General features: G+C 38.8%; 1 long non-coding RNA gene across 4 annotated transcripts in view; it reads left to right on the forward strand.

Moving 5' to 3' along the window:
* Positions 1-16,775, forward strand: part of LOC149215380 (uncharacterized) — a 300,173-nt gene that overhangs the window by 70,991 nt on the left and 212,407 nt on the right. The window lies entirely within an intron of this gene.

Genomic DNA, 16,775 nt, shown 5'->3' on the forward strand with positions numbered 1-16,775 from the left:
CAGTGTGAAGGATCACTAGAGCACTTCTCAGTGCTGGTTCTCCTTGGGATCTGCTTCGATATCCTGGATGAGCAGGAAGCAGAAGTCGGTGGCTTTGAGCACCGCCGAGGCAGAGTATATTGCTGCTAGCATGGCTACCTGAGAGGCAGTCTGGTTACGAAAGCTCTTCAGTGAGCTGTTTGGATACCACTATGTAGCAGGATGATTAGTTCTCCTGTGAGGTCTGGATGATGTGTTCTCCTGTGAGGTCTGGATGATGTGTTCTCCATGATGACTATGTAGTAGGATGATTAGTTCTCCAGTGAGGTCTGGATGATGTGTTTTCCATGACGATTATGTAGCAGGATGATTAGCTCTCCTATGAGGCTTGGATGATATGTTCTCCATGGTGATTGTGTAGCAGGATGATAAGTTCTCCTGTGAGCAAATGATTGATTAGTTCTACTGTTGAGGCATCCTACCCATGTAGTCTGGGACTCATGGGAAGTACCTCTCATCTGATCAATCAACAGGGAAATGAGGATAGGGACGATAGTAGTACCGATGGACGCATCGTTGTATCTACCGTACTCCCTATGCTAGGATGACCTTCATTTATCTGGGATCAATGACATTGGTCTAGGACCAGTTGTAGGAGTTGTACCTACTATGACGCTGACTTCGGGTCGGTTGAGACTGGTCTGGGATCAGTGATACATACTCTAAGACTGACTTCGGGTCAGTGTAGGACTGGTCTAGGACCAGTGAGAGTGGTACATACTATGATGCTGACTTTGGGTCAGTTGAGACTGGTCTGGGACCAGTGGTACACACTCTGAGACTGATGATATTGGTTTGGGACCAGTGGTAGGAGTGGTACCCCCTATTATGTTAACTTTGGGTCGATTGAGACTGGTCTGGGACTAGTGGTACGCACTCTGAGACTGACTTCGGGTCAGTGGAGAATGGTATGAGACATTCTCGATCAATTCTTCTTCATGTTCAGTAGAGCCAAGCTAAGCAGAGCAGAACAGAGCCAGCAGAGCTGAGTAGAGCAGAACAGAGCCAACAACGCTGAGGAGAGTAGAACAAAGCCAACAGAGTTGAGCAGAGCAGAGCAGAGCCAACAGAGCTAAGTAGAGCCAACAGAGCTAAGCAGAGCCCGCAGAACTGAGAAGAGCTGAGCAGAGCAGAGCAGAGCCAACAGAGATAAGCAGAGCAGAGCAGAGCCAGGAGAGTTGAGCAAAGCTGAGCAGAGTAGTGCAGGGCACTGATGGCAGAGACAGTACAGTGGGACATATGGATCAATGGATGGAGTTCTCCCTAGTTGAGAGGGAGTGTTAAAATTGGAAACTATGGCCAAACTCTATGTTGGTCAGCTTATTTATGGCAGCTGATATTTTTATTGGATCCCTCTTGTCGAGAGGTGTAGGATTGATCTAAAGATCATCCGATTTCGATAAGTATTTATGGAGATATGAATTTATTTTGATTATGGAATTATTATCAAGTCGACTAGCAACTTGAGTAGGCTCAGAAGCCCAATAGACATGCCTATTCATCATCTACGTTTTAGTATAAATAGAAGAGGACTTGAAGTCATTTGTACACACTCTTCATGTGATCTCCTCTCCACATCTTGGGTTTTTGGTAAATTAGAGACACAAAAGAGTAAGCTAGGTTAAGTGTATGATGCCCTAGCCGCAGTACAAACTTGCCCTAGCTGGAGGTCATAAAGATTCTTATACACAGATCATGGAGACCTTATACGCTGTACATATATGCTGCTCATAGTGAATGATATATGCTATTCATAGTGGATACGCTGTGGATGTTATACGCTGGTTTCACGCAATCATAACAAATATGTGTATACAGTCATGGGAGATATTCACGCAGTCAATGTTCATGCTGTCATTGGAGATATTCACGCAGTCAATGATCACGCTGTACATAATACGCAAATCAATGAGTCTCATATATGTTGTACACGATGACACTAATACACAGTTATAGAAACTCTTATGTACAGGTCATGAAGATACATATCCGCAGCAAATGGTGGAGACCTTATATGCTGTATACGCTAGTATGAGGGACGCTAATACGCAGTCATGAAGACTCATGACCTTGAAGACAAATACACTGTCAATGATGTCATCCTAACGCAGTTGTAGAGACACTTATACGCTGGTATATAGAGAAACTTATACGCTGGTATGAGGGACACTAATACGCAGTCATGTGAGATATGTTCACACAATCATTGTCATGAGAAACATGTTCACGCAGTTAGAAGAGACATGTTCATCCTCTGCTCATGGATTGACATATAGCCACTGCCATAATAACAGTGATCACATATATCATCTGCGGCTCAATATTATGACTTGTTCAGGTACTATGACTTGATGGGCAGTAATGTTGATAGCAGTCAATGGTATAATCTAGAATGGAATTGTGTTAGCATATTCATTGACATGGCATGGAAGGCACACTATGTATAATGGCAAAGGGCAGCATGATGTATGGAGAACATGATGTAGATCATGAGCAGCATGATGTATGGATAGCATGATGTAAATCATGGGCAGCATGATGTATGGGCAACATAGTGATGAGAGCATGAGCAACATGATGATGCATGATGTAGCATGATGGTACTACACGGAAAGGTACAACAATTGGACGAGATGCAACACTATGATAGGTGAAGGAGTCACCTTAGAGAATCAGTTGAAGCAATATGTCTTCAACTCATCTCTGCAGATATCAAAAGTCAAAGTGTTGACTTCTATTGTAAATATACTATCTCTCTCACTTTCTCTGCTGAACCTTGAAGAACATAAAAGAAGAATTGATCAAGGGTCTCCGCACATTGTGGGGTTTGTCCTTGGCTAGCGCCATATCTTGTGTCCTCTTGTCTTGGCTTGTCTTCTGCGATTTATATTTATGTTCTATGTGCAGTTTACTTTAGTGCTGATGTGATTGCTAATCCGGAAAAGATATTGAGCTAACTATGAAAATTGAAATAAATTGCTCTAGCATAGAACATACCTAAAATTAACAAGAACACTGGATTTGGCGGATGCCAGAGAAAAACCCCAATGTGGGGAAAACCCTTTGAGAAAATCTTCTTATTATTATTCAATAGTTCAGCAGAGAGAGAGAGTACAAAAGTCAAATTGATTAGCCCAATACAAAGTCAAACTAACCCTATCAAATTTTGCCGTCAACTACAGTTAAACCTCAGCCCTAACCAAAAAGTCAATTTTAGTCAAAATAGTAGTAAAACACCTCCTTTGAAGCTCGGTCAAAGGTAGTCAAATTTGACCTTTAGCAGTGGTCAAAGTCAACCCAAAACAGTTACAAAAACGTTGTTCAACCAGCAGTCAACTCTACGATCAAACAAGCTTGCGATCAACGCAGGTCAAACAACTCCAAAATCCTCGAGTTTTGTGCTAGTCAATGCGACCTAAAGAAACGAAAATTCTGCCCTTAAAATTGTAGTCGAAACAAGTCAAAATATCCTTGGTCAACACTAGTCTTGAAGTCTGAAATTCAACCTATAATTTTCGGCCTAGGAAATCATTCTCCTTGCCACACGTGTGTGAGAGAGAGAATAAGTTTTAGACCTTCAAAACACTAAACCACAATCCTAGATAAGGCAAAGTTCCCTGTATGGAAGATCAAAATTCTGGGCTTACTTACCACAGAGATCTGATTTATCTAAATTTCTTTGTCACCTTAGAGATCCAAATCAATTCACAAGGTAACCAGATTATAAAAATTGATGGACTAGGATTTGTCCTTTCAGCGCGTAAAAATGGATGAAGACCTATTTGCTTAAAGGCATTGGAGGCCTATTCTAATTCCACATTCTCCTCGAAATTCAAGGAAATAAAAGGAGTCGAGACTCCTATACAATAATCTAAGCATATACAGAGATATCGAATCTCATAGAAACAAAAACGAACTATTTAAAGAGCACATCACATTACATTGATTAGAACGTAGTCTTGGGCTGGTAGACCAAAAGAGTAAAGACCCCATCATTTGTTATCATCACCAAGAAATTCAATGACAAAGATCCTGTGAAGAAATTTGAAGTTCTAGAGTATCTTGACAGTAGAAGAGAGATTCAAAGGTACTGTGCATATTAATGTAAGGTAGGTTTAGACCTATATGTAGCCTAGAAGCCAACCTCAAGCCAGGAGTAATAGTATTTGAAAGGTGTATTAAATCTCTTTTAGTGGCTGTTAAAAATCAAGAAACATAATCACAGACCTATCATTCATTTGGTAATGGCTTAGTGAAAGAAGATCCAGATCCACAATCCTTGAAGAAACAATATTAGAAGTCTAGTTGAAGATCTGTAACAACATATCAACTTAAGAAAGTGCATCTTGACTTGGCATCATTAAAGTTCCCCTTGAAGGCGACATTAAAGAAGGTACAACTTCATTCTTAGTTAATTGTCACTTGCAACAAAGGATAAGGTAAGACTGCTATGAGGTATGTATAATATAACATATTTATTTATAAGTTTTTCTGTATGTTTGAAGTCTAGGATTTGTAAGATTTTTTATTAGAAAACCTAGATAATTATTGAATTAAGAGAAACCATATCTCATAATGTCTAGGGTTTGTAAAATACATGGAAAACATTTGCAATAATAGAATTGAATGATTTTGTAGAAGGTAAAGGAAACCCTAGGTAATCATCAGGCTAGTGTACTTGTATATTTTGGTTGTACTTGTCAAGAAGATGTTGCAGGTATATATTAAGAATGGTGACTTAGTAAATCAAGTTGATCCTTGGACACTCTAACAAAAGTTGACTCATATGGAAATGGACCATGAAGATGTTGTCATGATCCAGAGGGAGCCCTTCAATAAAGAAACCCTACAAGGTTTGTAAAAGAAGCAACTCAAGGTATTTATAAAAGTACAAAATTTGTAGTAGGTCTTCTTCATTAAAAGGTACGATCATTTTGAAATTTGCCTTGTATTACTAACTCTTTCATGTCTAGGGTTTGCTATAAAATCATTAAGATTCTATATGGAAGTTGTGATGTTGAAAATTGTTCCACAGTAGATATTTTTTCGGACGTTTCGAGTCTACACCAAGACCCATCGTAGGTTTTCTTCTTTGTATTCTATATTGTTAGGATTTCTAATCTCTAGATTGAATATATCGTTGTCATACTATCTTTTTCTCTTTGTTCATTTTGGTAAAACCCTATTCTTTAGGGATCACTGTAAAACCCGTAGCTTCTTGATGCTTAGGGTATGTTGTCATTAATGATGAAATCCTAGTCTATTTAGGGTTTGTTGATTGAAATCCTAATCTCTTAATATATGAAACCCTAACCTTTTAGGGTTTGTTGTTGATGTCTATGTTATATGATGAAACCCTAGATCTTTAGGGTATGATGAATTAGGGTTTATGACAAAACCCTTGTAGTAATTAATGAAAGATCCTAGGAATGAAACCCTAGGTATATCTGATTCTACATGATTGAAACCCTAGCTTGGTGAAAATTATTGAAGATCTAACATTGAAGTTTTTATGTTTGTATCTATGGTTTACAACAAAACCCTAGTAGAGATTGTTATGAGGTTCTAGGGCATGATAATGAAACTCTAGATGAAAAATGCTTTTGCTATGATTGAATTTAGTTGCCAATATCTAAAGTTTAGTTTATGTAAAGGAATCTAGGGTTTGTGACAAAACCCTAGCATAGATTGCTGTGAAAGTCCATGAGGAGCAGATGGACTTCCAGATTACTATGGGAAACAAAACGAAGTGTACTCGAGTGGGGAGAGGTACCATCAATTTTTAGAGGGAGTTAAGAGCAAGTACTAGTTCTTTAGATGTACTGCATGTGCCAGGATTAGGTATGAACTTGATTTAAGTATCCTAGTGTAATATCCCCAATTTTTATTTTTCATTTAATAGGATTAACAAAGTTTATTGGGGAAGTGTTAAGCCTATCACAATTTTGTAATCTGGTTATTGAAAACATTTTGGGTACATGGGACTTAGGAGAAATAAAAAATTCCAACCTTAGTGGAATGTGGGGGCTACTCCTCATGGAATACGCACCCCTTCGAGGAAAAGTCAATTGTGTAGAGAGGGGGTGAGATAGTTGGCTAAGGGACCCACAAAGAAAGGGAGGTAACAATTATAAGTAGGGGGTTAAAGGAAGAATAAAGGACTTTTGATCATTTGTCATTTTACACATTGTTCCTCATGCTGTTCAGCTGTGTCATAGGTGCTGTTTAACACTAGAGGTTTCCAAGGGGAAATCTCACCCTCTTCTTCGGTGGACCACGAGTGCCATGCTAGGGAGGAAAATTCTACTCATCTTTGGTAGCTGGGAGGATACCACGCAGTAGCACAATTTTTTGGCATCAGTGGGATGCAGAAAAGGGAGCTATGCAGGCTTGGAGAGGTATTGTGCCAGAGGGAAGAGATCTATCATTGTTGGGCTATTTCCTCACATAAATACTTGTTAGAAGGAGGAAATTCCTAGGAGCAGTGGTGCCTTTCTCAGCATATGAATTGGTGTGGCTGGGCTTGCGTTATTTTTCCCCAGGATTGCGCAGGGAGTAGTGGAGCCTTTTGTGGGAGGCCTGGTGAGAGGGATTGAGGAGCTGGGATTGTTTAGGATTTGATTGGAGGAGATTTCCTAGCTTTTGAGGAGTAGAAAATGCTCCAACTATCATAGATGGCATTTTCCAGCAACAGGGGGCCAAGCATTTTGGGGTCAATTTTGGAGCTTCAAAACTAGGACAAACCCTTTCTGGGTTTATTGAGAAGAGGCCAAGATCAATTTGGTAGAATATTCTGGGCATATTTGAGGGGAATTTTCGGAGCATAATTGGGCCGAAATTTTGAGGTCAACATTTGGCCAATTCCTTCGTGGGGTTTTGTGGGTTATTGTTGGGGAGCTCGAGGTTAATTTATCTGAATTTTTTGAGCATTGGAGGAGGCCCTAGCAACCATTTCGTGTAGCTAGTAGTGCAGATTTCAGAGGGACAACGTAGAGCTTGGTTGGGGACAACCACACTTGTGTCCGCGCAATTGATTTCATCACCTGGGTATTGTTAGCTTGCCTTGAGCAAGCCAAGGTGCATGCATTATGATCCTATTTTGTACCCAACATTTATCTTAATAAAATGGCTCAGCTTAGTGCAAATTTTGGCATTTTCTGGGTGTTTAATGTGGTGTAATTTTATGTGTGTGGTTTTTCTATGTTTGCTTGTTTATCATTGTAAATTTCCATTAGGAATATTACAGTGGTATCAGAGCATGACCTTGGCCAACTGTGGTATCAGAGCATGATCTTGGCCAATTCAATACTTCAATTAGCAATTTTTTCAATAACAATTATTCTTTCCATTCATCAACAACAATTGAAGATAGAATAGTAAATGCAATGACAAAGGAGACAATCAACACATCAACAAGAGATATCAGGTTTGGTCAAAGGCCAAGGAAAAAGCCCCACAAGGGGGAAAACCCTTTGAAATTCTTCTTCTATTAGATTGTCATAAAATGTTCAGTACAGAGTATAATGAGCCCAATACAATATCATCCAACAGAAGAACCCAATAACATTCAGAAAAATGTTTCCAACATCAAAATATAGTAGAGGCAACTTTTCTTGTCTGTGGTCAAATTCGGTCAATGGTCAATTTCTGTCAAACTTCCTAGTTGCATGGAGGAGGAGCTATGCGAGCGATTGAAGGCTTCTAGTCGCTCCCTTGAGCCTGCAAGCCAACGAGTGTGGTCTAATTTCTCCTGTGATAAGACAACAACTGTAACCTAAAAACCTTAAAACAGATGCACACCTTGGACCTTGTAATTTCTAGCCTCAGACCTGTGCGAACCAATCAATGAAGAAGAGAAGAAGAAGATGCTTGGTGATGTCCAAATGAGCTTGAGGTCACTTGTATTTATAGGCTTCCAAGGGTGACCAATTTAACTTTAGGGTCGACCTGTCCAAATGTGCATATGTGGGCTTTTCTTCATAAGTACACTTTCCCTTGTCCAAATTTGATGATCTTTCGGTCAATTTTGTTCCTCTCAAAAAGAGGGATTCAATGCAATCATCATCTCCATCAAATAAGATAATCCAAAGTGGAATTTGACCGTAGTTGCATAATTTAACAATTTCTAACCATGTTAAGCATGGACAGTGAGCTTGCTTTTAAATGATTTAGATCTCAACCAAATGGTAAACAATATGTACTCGATCCTCCAAAGATTAGAGAAAATCCCTCTATAGTGCTTTAAACCTTTGCAGTAGATGAATAAATCCCTGGGGTTCACTTCTCGGGAGTCATGTTGAATGCCTGTGATTACTACGTCCAAATCCCCATCAATGGACACTAAAACCACCTTGGCTTCATCCAACAACTCAGCGAGGGTGGTGCGCTGGCAAGTTCCATTTCTGAGAGGTACATCTCAAACAAATCATCTTCAGGGGCAAAGGTCGTGCCTTCAATCATAACGTTCACTGTCAGTGGTTTGCTCAGAAAATATTGTCACAACCATAGGTTTACAGAATGTAACTCCTCTTTCTTAGAATTCCTTTATCTTAACATAGACTTGTAACACTCTCTGTAGCCTAGTATAACCTATAGGTTTCAACTCTTCACAATTGCAACATCCTACTGCAACGCACCTCTTGCAAGTGTCTTACCACGTCCTACTGCAATGCTTCTCTAGCATTTCAAACTTGCAACATTAATCTAACACATCATTGATTCATATCTTTCTAGTTATCTACTTTTGGCATTCAAATTGTAATCCCTACTAATGACCTTCTGCTAGCCAAATAGGAACGTTCATATCATTAAATATTTTCAATTTTGGCATGCCACTTTGTTAATCGGCGTGTCTATCCATCATTACTTTTTGAATGAATCTGAGCACCAAGAGAGAACAATCAATGCTACAACTGCTACAAGTCATTATGCACTTTCAATAGTTCTAGTTGCAGTTGGTGATGGACCTTGGGATACAATGTAGGAATTTGATGATTAAAACAATTTTCAGTTAGTGAACTTTACAAACACAATGTCGAAAAATCTTCCACAGTCTGCGAGAGTAGATTTTGCTATTGCTGCATGATGTGGTGCATTACAACATAGATATTTGGGTTTTCAGGCAAATCCTCGATCCTTTAGTCCTTCGATGTATCTTTTGGGTTCAATGAAAGATCATAGAGGGCCATTAATTTTTCACACTCTACCATGTTTCCTTTCTTGCTTGTTCATGCTCATCTTCCTATCAATTGACCTCTTTGGTTCCGCTGCCATTTATTCTCATGGTTTTTTTTAATCATTGTCTAGAACAGGACTAGATTTACTTTCATTTTCATTTTTATCTTCATCACCGTTGTTAATCACCGTCATCATCATTTTCATCCTTGTTGATTTCAACTTTGTCATCATGTCAACTATGAAATTTATGTGCATAGAGCTCATCACCTATGTGCTAGTTAGTTGTTCTTTTGTTTTTAATGTGTTATCGAGTTAAATTCGAGCTTGTAGTTTCAAACCTCACTCCATCTTTCCACTACCCATCATCTCTTTCTTCCATGAAAAATTTCAGATGAGTGAGCTCCTAACAACGAGCCAGCTAAACTTCTTGATGCTAACAACGATCTAGTTTCAAGCATCTATCCTTAAGTAATTCATGTGCTAACATACACTGCGCTAGTTGGTGAAAAATTATAATAGGTCCATTCATTGCGCCATCGAAATTAGTTATGTAAAGAAATTAATGTTGGATTTAGGGGAATGATAAGGTTGTTCTTATGTCCCTCACCTAGTGGAGTACATATGCCTTGAAAAAAACTTTGGTGTCATTGCTAATCACTTGTCGAGATTGGATGCATTATCCTGCAGTCAATATAAGGATAACAAGTCTCATATTCAGCTGATATAAAGAGAGATATGCTTGTCTTTTGGAAAATTGCACTAGCGCTCTCAATTGGCCATACCATAACATAGATCATCTACTCTTATTCTTTCAGCAACATTGGAAACTTTTTCGAATCCAGCCATATTTATGTAATAATGACATAAGTGTTAAGTAAGTAATAGTGTCTTGCTTCAGCTACAATCAGTAAGATATCAAGTCCCTTCGACATTTCAAGTGTAAAGTTGATATTTTTCAATATATTTTGGGGCTGCTCTCCCCCTAAGATGTTGCTGCTCCTCTAACGTTAATCAAATTCTTTTGCTTCCTTGAGCAGCTCATCCTGAGTCTATGATGACTTCATTTGGCTATTGAAGTCTCAAGCTTCTCCTTTTTCTTCCTCTTCCATACCTTGGTTGACTACCTTCTTTTGTTTTCATTTTCTTCATTGTTTGGTTTGCTTGGAGTTATTTTAATCATCTGTTTAGATCCTTTTAAGGTATAATGCAACTTGCAATCCTTGGATTTGTGACCAAGGTTATCACACACACAACATCTTGTGTGCCCAGGGAATATTGGAAATGATGTGTATCTTCTTGTATTTATGTTCTTCTTTATATACATTTTTCGTTGAACAAATTTATGTCGAAATTCATTGCACAAATAATAGTAACCATAGAAATGATTTGTATATGTGGTGAATGAATGTATTCTCTGTTTACTTGCATGAGGGAGCCTTCTTATTTGCTACATCTTTTGTTGATTAAAATTGATTTTCTTTGTCTTACATTTTGCTGCAATGTGCCCAGGTTCATGGCAAGAATAACACTTCATATCTTTCAAAGGAGCAAAGAATATCTTTTGAGATCTTCCAAATTTGCTCAATTTATCTCCAGAAGGAAGTGACGTTTTTGCAAATGATTATTTCTTCATCTTATTCTTTAACTCTTGATGTTGCTGCTTGATTTTGTTTGCTTATTTACAGACCATGTTGTTGTTGGCCTCTTCTTTTGTAGGTCTTTTTAGCGTTTCTTCATTATCCTTTATGGCTGCCTTTGATCTACTACACTTTTCTGCATTTTTCATAGAGACAGCCTCCTCTTTTAGCTGCTTACACAACCTGTTCTTTTCATCTAACTCTCTTCTAGCTAAAATAATCTCAGACTTTAATCTTTCACATTGTACCTTTCTCTCCTTTAGCTGAAGACTCATCATCTCTTCCATTCTTTCATGTTGAGAATTCAATATGGCAATGAATATGTTAATTCTCTTAACTTGATAACTGCTTGTGTTACCTTTTACTTGTTAGATTTGTTCTTTATTATTCCAATGTGCAATACATCAAACAACTACCAAAACAGTAAGAATAGTGAAACAATATATAGGTTGCAAGCCAAGGCCAAAGCCCCTCCTCTTGAGGGGAAAACTCTTAAATCTCTTCTTTATCTTTCACATCTTTCAATTGATGAATACCATGACCTAGGCTTAGACAAATACCCTCCAAGATCAAGTCTACCACGACCTCTTGTTGCAATCTCTTCGACCACCCAATAGATTCGAAATTCTGCTCCCTAGCAATTGCTGTTGCTTCTCTAGGAGACTTTGATCTCCCTCTAATAGCCTTCCTCTTGACTTCAATTGCCTTGACTTGAGTCTTAGGGCTAGTAAGATGCCCTAAGAGACATTTGCTTGCCTTCCCTTCTCCTTTGCTTCCAAAATCGAACCATCAAAGATCCCAACGCAAAAACCCTAACTTCGACCTTCCTAGAAGAATAGAATAGGCCGAGAAACACTTCGACTTCTTCAACTTCCTCTTCTTCGCACTTCCTTCTTCAACTTCTTCTTTTTCTGCTCCTTCGCATAAGAGATGATTGAGTGAGTGATCTGAATGGAGGACGAGTTTGTCTTATATATAGGCTTCTTCAAGGTTGGACGTGGGTCTTCATGTAGGCTGACTTGACAACTCATTAGGCCGACTTGATCTTGGAGGTATTTTGAAACTTTAAAGACAAAAATAAATTTTCCTTACAATTTGCAATGTGTCCATATATGACAATGACTCTTATACCTAGGACAAACCCTAGAAGCACTCAATGGGTGCTTGACCCATAAAATAAAAGAATGTGAGCATGAAACCCATGCTCCAATAATAATAAAAAATTATTTTTCATTTTATATTTACAAGAATACATTTCATACTTATGAAGACCGAAGTTCGAACCTAATTACACATTTTTCAACACTTACTTCTTCAAGCTGGGTCTTCAGCCTAACAATTTCCTCCTTGAATTCATGCTCTTTTTCATCACATATTTGTAACAAATTCTTATAGTCTCTGCTCTCATTCTTCAATATTTTTGTTTCAATCAAGGCTATGTCAAGCTTGGTTTGTTCTTTAGCTAACTTTACTTCATGAGAATTAGGTGTAGAACATGTCTCATTTGATTGAACAATGTCTTTTTGACAAGAGTTTTTCTTCCTGCTCTTTTCTTTTCCTTTTCGACAATGCAACTAATAGTATCTCTTTCATGCATGAGTTGCCATTTAGCCTAGATTTCTTTTGCAAATATAAATCTATTACTATATCAAGATCCTTATTATGAAGATTGTTATACATAACACATTTTACCTTAGCATTCCACTGTTTTTTTTGCATAGAGGGAAAGTCTTTGCAGTAACCATCACATACAAAGTTCCATACACCAGGTCCAAAAACTATCAATTCTATTTTAACCTTATTTCTCCATTCATGAAAGTTTGATGTACTAAGCATAAGTACACTTTGATAGTCCATGAATCAACTAGATCTACCTTCAAGTTGTTAGGCTCACACCGAAGGAAACTTGCTATGATACCAATTGATGAAAACTTGACTAAACTAAGACAGGGCGGGGGGCAAATCATTTTAGTCCATTCAAGGATATTAAAATTATTTCTTTAAACTCAGTAATTGAAACATTAAATGAGCAACTTAACAAATAATGACCTGCGGATTGAATATATGAATAAGAAGTAATAAGCAAACCAAAACATCACATCAACACATAATAACAACAAATATTGACACCATATCTAAGTGTAAACCCATAAAAGGAGAAAACCACAATTTTGTTATTGTTTTGATGCAAAGGAAAGCTTCTACTCCCTTATTACATCTAATTTTTTGTAGGCTCCTACCTATAGGAGGCTGCCACCTCAATTTTCTGCACGCTGCAACATGCAAGGAAGCTCCAACTCCCATACGTTTTCTGTAGGCTACAACCATATGAGGGTCCCACCTCTACATGTTCTAGCCTTATATTTATCAAGCCACTACTTGAAAGGAGACTACAATCCTCTGATGCAAACAAGAAACAACAACGTGCTAGTTTACCTAGTCATCAATTGTGCGTATCTCCATCTTCATCTCTACCTCTTCTTCCCTTCAAATCTGCTGCACATAAGCTTTATATGTGCCAGTTAACTAATGCATAACACCTCAATCAACTCTCACTTATTCTCCAACTCATCAACCTCGTCTTGCCTTCCAAAGTCACATCTTTTATAAAGATAGTTTGTTGGTTGTTTGTATCTCGCATAGGAATATGAAGTGAACAGAAATGACTCTTTTCCTTCCACTCATTTGTTACTAACTCTTCATATTTTGAATATTAGAACACAAAAATAAACGCTTCACCCAATATTATTTTTCATCCACATGTAATGATTAAATTCATCAATATAATGCCAACATCCTATAACATTATAGGAATAACATATGTCTATATGATTGAGCATTCATTTCTCATGATCAATAACAACATTTGCAATTAATGCATCACAATAATCTCTGCAACATATTTGCCTTTGCCTTGGACTTGCATCACAACATCTTCATGTCATTGTCTCAGTAGCCTTGCCTTTGCTGTCATGGAGTCTAGCCTTGCCTTACATCACAACAATCTTATCCAACAAACTAGTCTTCAAACCAACCTTGTTGCTACTTTGTTGTTCCTTAATGTTGTTGCTCCTTTGCCTTCTTTGCCTGGAGTTGCTCTTCCATCAATGACAATAATGGCATTACCAAGACACTGCAGCCACATTGGGTAAGGAGAGCTCCTGAACCACCTCTAAAGTTTCACCTAGTTCGAGAGAAGACTATGTATAAACAGGCTCGATGATAAATAGTCACAGAAGAATGGGATAGGCTGGAAGCTAGGCACAAAGCAACTATGCCAAAGATATTTGATACCAACATAGGCGAGGAGCAAAGAACTGTGGTAGATCCAGTCCAAAGTCTGTTGTAAAGTTGCTTGGAGTTAGTCGAAGATATCCAAGCCTTGGATAAGTTCGGAAAATTAGTGGAACAATGCACCAGTGAGACGGAGGAGACTACTGCACGAACTTATTCGAAGGTCATGAATCAAGTCACTCGCAAGAAGAGGAACAAAGAGTTTTGATTTAGTGCACAAATTTGTGAGTATGAGATAGATAACATTATTTTGGACTTGGGATAAGATGTAAATGTTTTACCGAAAAGTACATGGGAAATAATGCGGAGACCTAAGATGATGTGGTCTCCAATTCATCTTATATTGGCCAATCAACATTGGACTTTTCCCATTGGATGGTTGTTAGGGGTTAATGTGGACATCAATTAAGTATCAAGCATGACCAATTTCGAGGTAATCAAAATCGTGGATGATAACAAGTTAACAATCCCTATTCAGCTCTTCTAGGGATCGACTTGACCTGTGATAACCAAGTAACTATAAATTTAAAAAGGAGGCCGATAATCTTTGAGGGCGAAGACATTTGGGTCATTGCACCATCAGAACCAGGCGAGGGTGATCGATATGTGGAGCCCATGAAGGGTGCGCTGAGTTGAGAGGACCTAGATAATATTTATAATGTCACAACTCGACAGGATGAATATGTAAACTCAATAGCTGACATAGTGCTAAGTTGGATTAGCATTGGGTTTTGTGCTTCCGACTTGGAAGAAGACTCGGAGAATTAGCAAAATCGGCTGCATGAAGTTAGCACCAGAAAATGTGCACATGTTATAAGAATGGTGCGTTGGAGAGGGATTGAGGCGCATAATCCACCTCACTTCAATGGGCTGCTGGAAGTAGAAATTTTTGTGTGCGACTCTGAAGAGCAGATAATAGAATGTTAGAGGGTTTCCCACGTTGGATATTGGATTGTGCGCTACACGAACCAGGTGGTGGGTTGCGCACAAGGAGCAAGTTGCGGGATGGTGGCAATGTAAAGAACTATTGAAAGTCATGTTCAGAGCAAACTGTGGAGTCCCCAAAGAAAAATACTCAGGTATGAATTGCGGAAGACCCACTTGAAGCAGTGTGTCGCAACAGGGACGAAAGGACGTATACCACAACAAGAATGGGTACATCAATTTATTCACATCATGGTCGTCATTCCAGCTAACTGGTATATTGAATTGGAGGTGCGCAGAGGAACCTGGGATTGGGACGAAGTGGCGCAAAATTCCAGGGCAACATTTAGCTTTCAAGCAGATGAACTAGCGTTGGAGGAAGTCTTCAAGGTGTTGCAACGAAAAATATTTGTGGAGGATGATCTGATCATGATTAGGGATGGGTCGTTGTGTGGCGCACATCAACACTCGCCGCGGGTACATGAGTTTCTAGAATGTTACAACGTGGCAGAAAAGGGAGGAGATTACGATGAGGATCCCCAGAATATACTCTGGAAGTTGAACACGAACATGCGGTGGAGGGACTACCATTATAGTCCAAGGAGTATGTGTAGCCGATCAAAACAAAATAAATTAATATCGGGACTGGAGAATGTCCCAAGATGTGGCTATCAAGGATTATTGGGACTTGGATACTGTTGAGAAGGTCGAAGCCTTGCTGGGCAAATATTAGGATTCGTTCCCTAATATGTTTGAAGAAATGAAAGGAATTGTGGGAGAATTGGGAGAAATGAAGATCCCCCTAAAGCCTGACGTGAAGCTAGTAAAGCAAAGATCGTATCCACTGAATCCCATTTACAAGGAGAAAGTAAAACAAGAATTGGAGAAGATGTTGAAGGCAAGAATCATTGAGCCGGTAGATGAATCATAATGGGTAAGTCCAATGGTGGTTCAGAATAAGAAGACAGGTGAAATTAGGATTTATGAAGGCCTACAGAAGCTGAACGATTCCTATGCGCACTACCCCTTTCTTACCCCGTTCACAGATGAGATTTTGGTAAATGTAGGGGGACAAGAAGTGTACTCTTTCACTGATGGATTTACCGGGGATCACCAAGTGCAGATTGCCAAAGAGGATCGACATAAAACAAATTCCACGACAGAGTGGGGCTATGGCTATCGAGGATTATTGGGACTTAGATACTGTTGAGAAAGTCGTAGACTTGTTGTGCAAATATTATGATTCGTTCCCTAATATGTTTGAAGAAATGAAAGGAATTGTGGGAGAATTGGGGGAAATGAAGATTCGCTTAAAGCCTGACGTGAATCTAGTAAAGCAATGACCGTATCCACTGAATCCCATTTACAAGGAGAAAGTAAAGCAATAATTGGAGAAGATGTTGAAGGCAAGAATCATTGAGCTGGTGAATGAATCAAAATGGGTTAGTCCAATGGTGGTTCAAAATAAGAAGACAGGTGAAATTAGGATTTGTGTAGGCCTACGGAAGCTGAACGATTCCTATGCACGACCCCTTTCCTACCCCGTTCACAGATGAGATTCTGGAAAATGTAGGGGGACAAGAAGTGTACTCTTTCACTGATGGATTTTCTAGGTATCTCCAAAGAGGATCGACATAAAACCAATTCCACGACAGAGTGGGGCTGTTTTCGATACAAAGTGATGTCGTTTGGTCTGAAAAATTC

Source organism: Pinus tabuliformis, chromosome 1_1, assembly GCF_031772625.1.
Source record: "Pinus tabuliformis cultivar Carrire ecotype Pingquan chromosome 1_1, CPIR1, whole genome shotgun sequence".
In the NCBI taxonomy this organism is placed as follows: Eukaryota; Viridiplantae; Streptophyta; class Pinopsida; order Pinales; family Pinaceae; genus Pinus; species Pinus tabuliformis.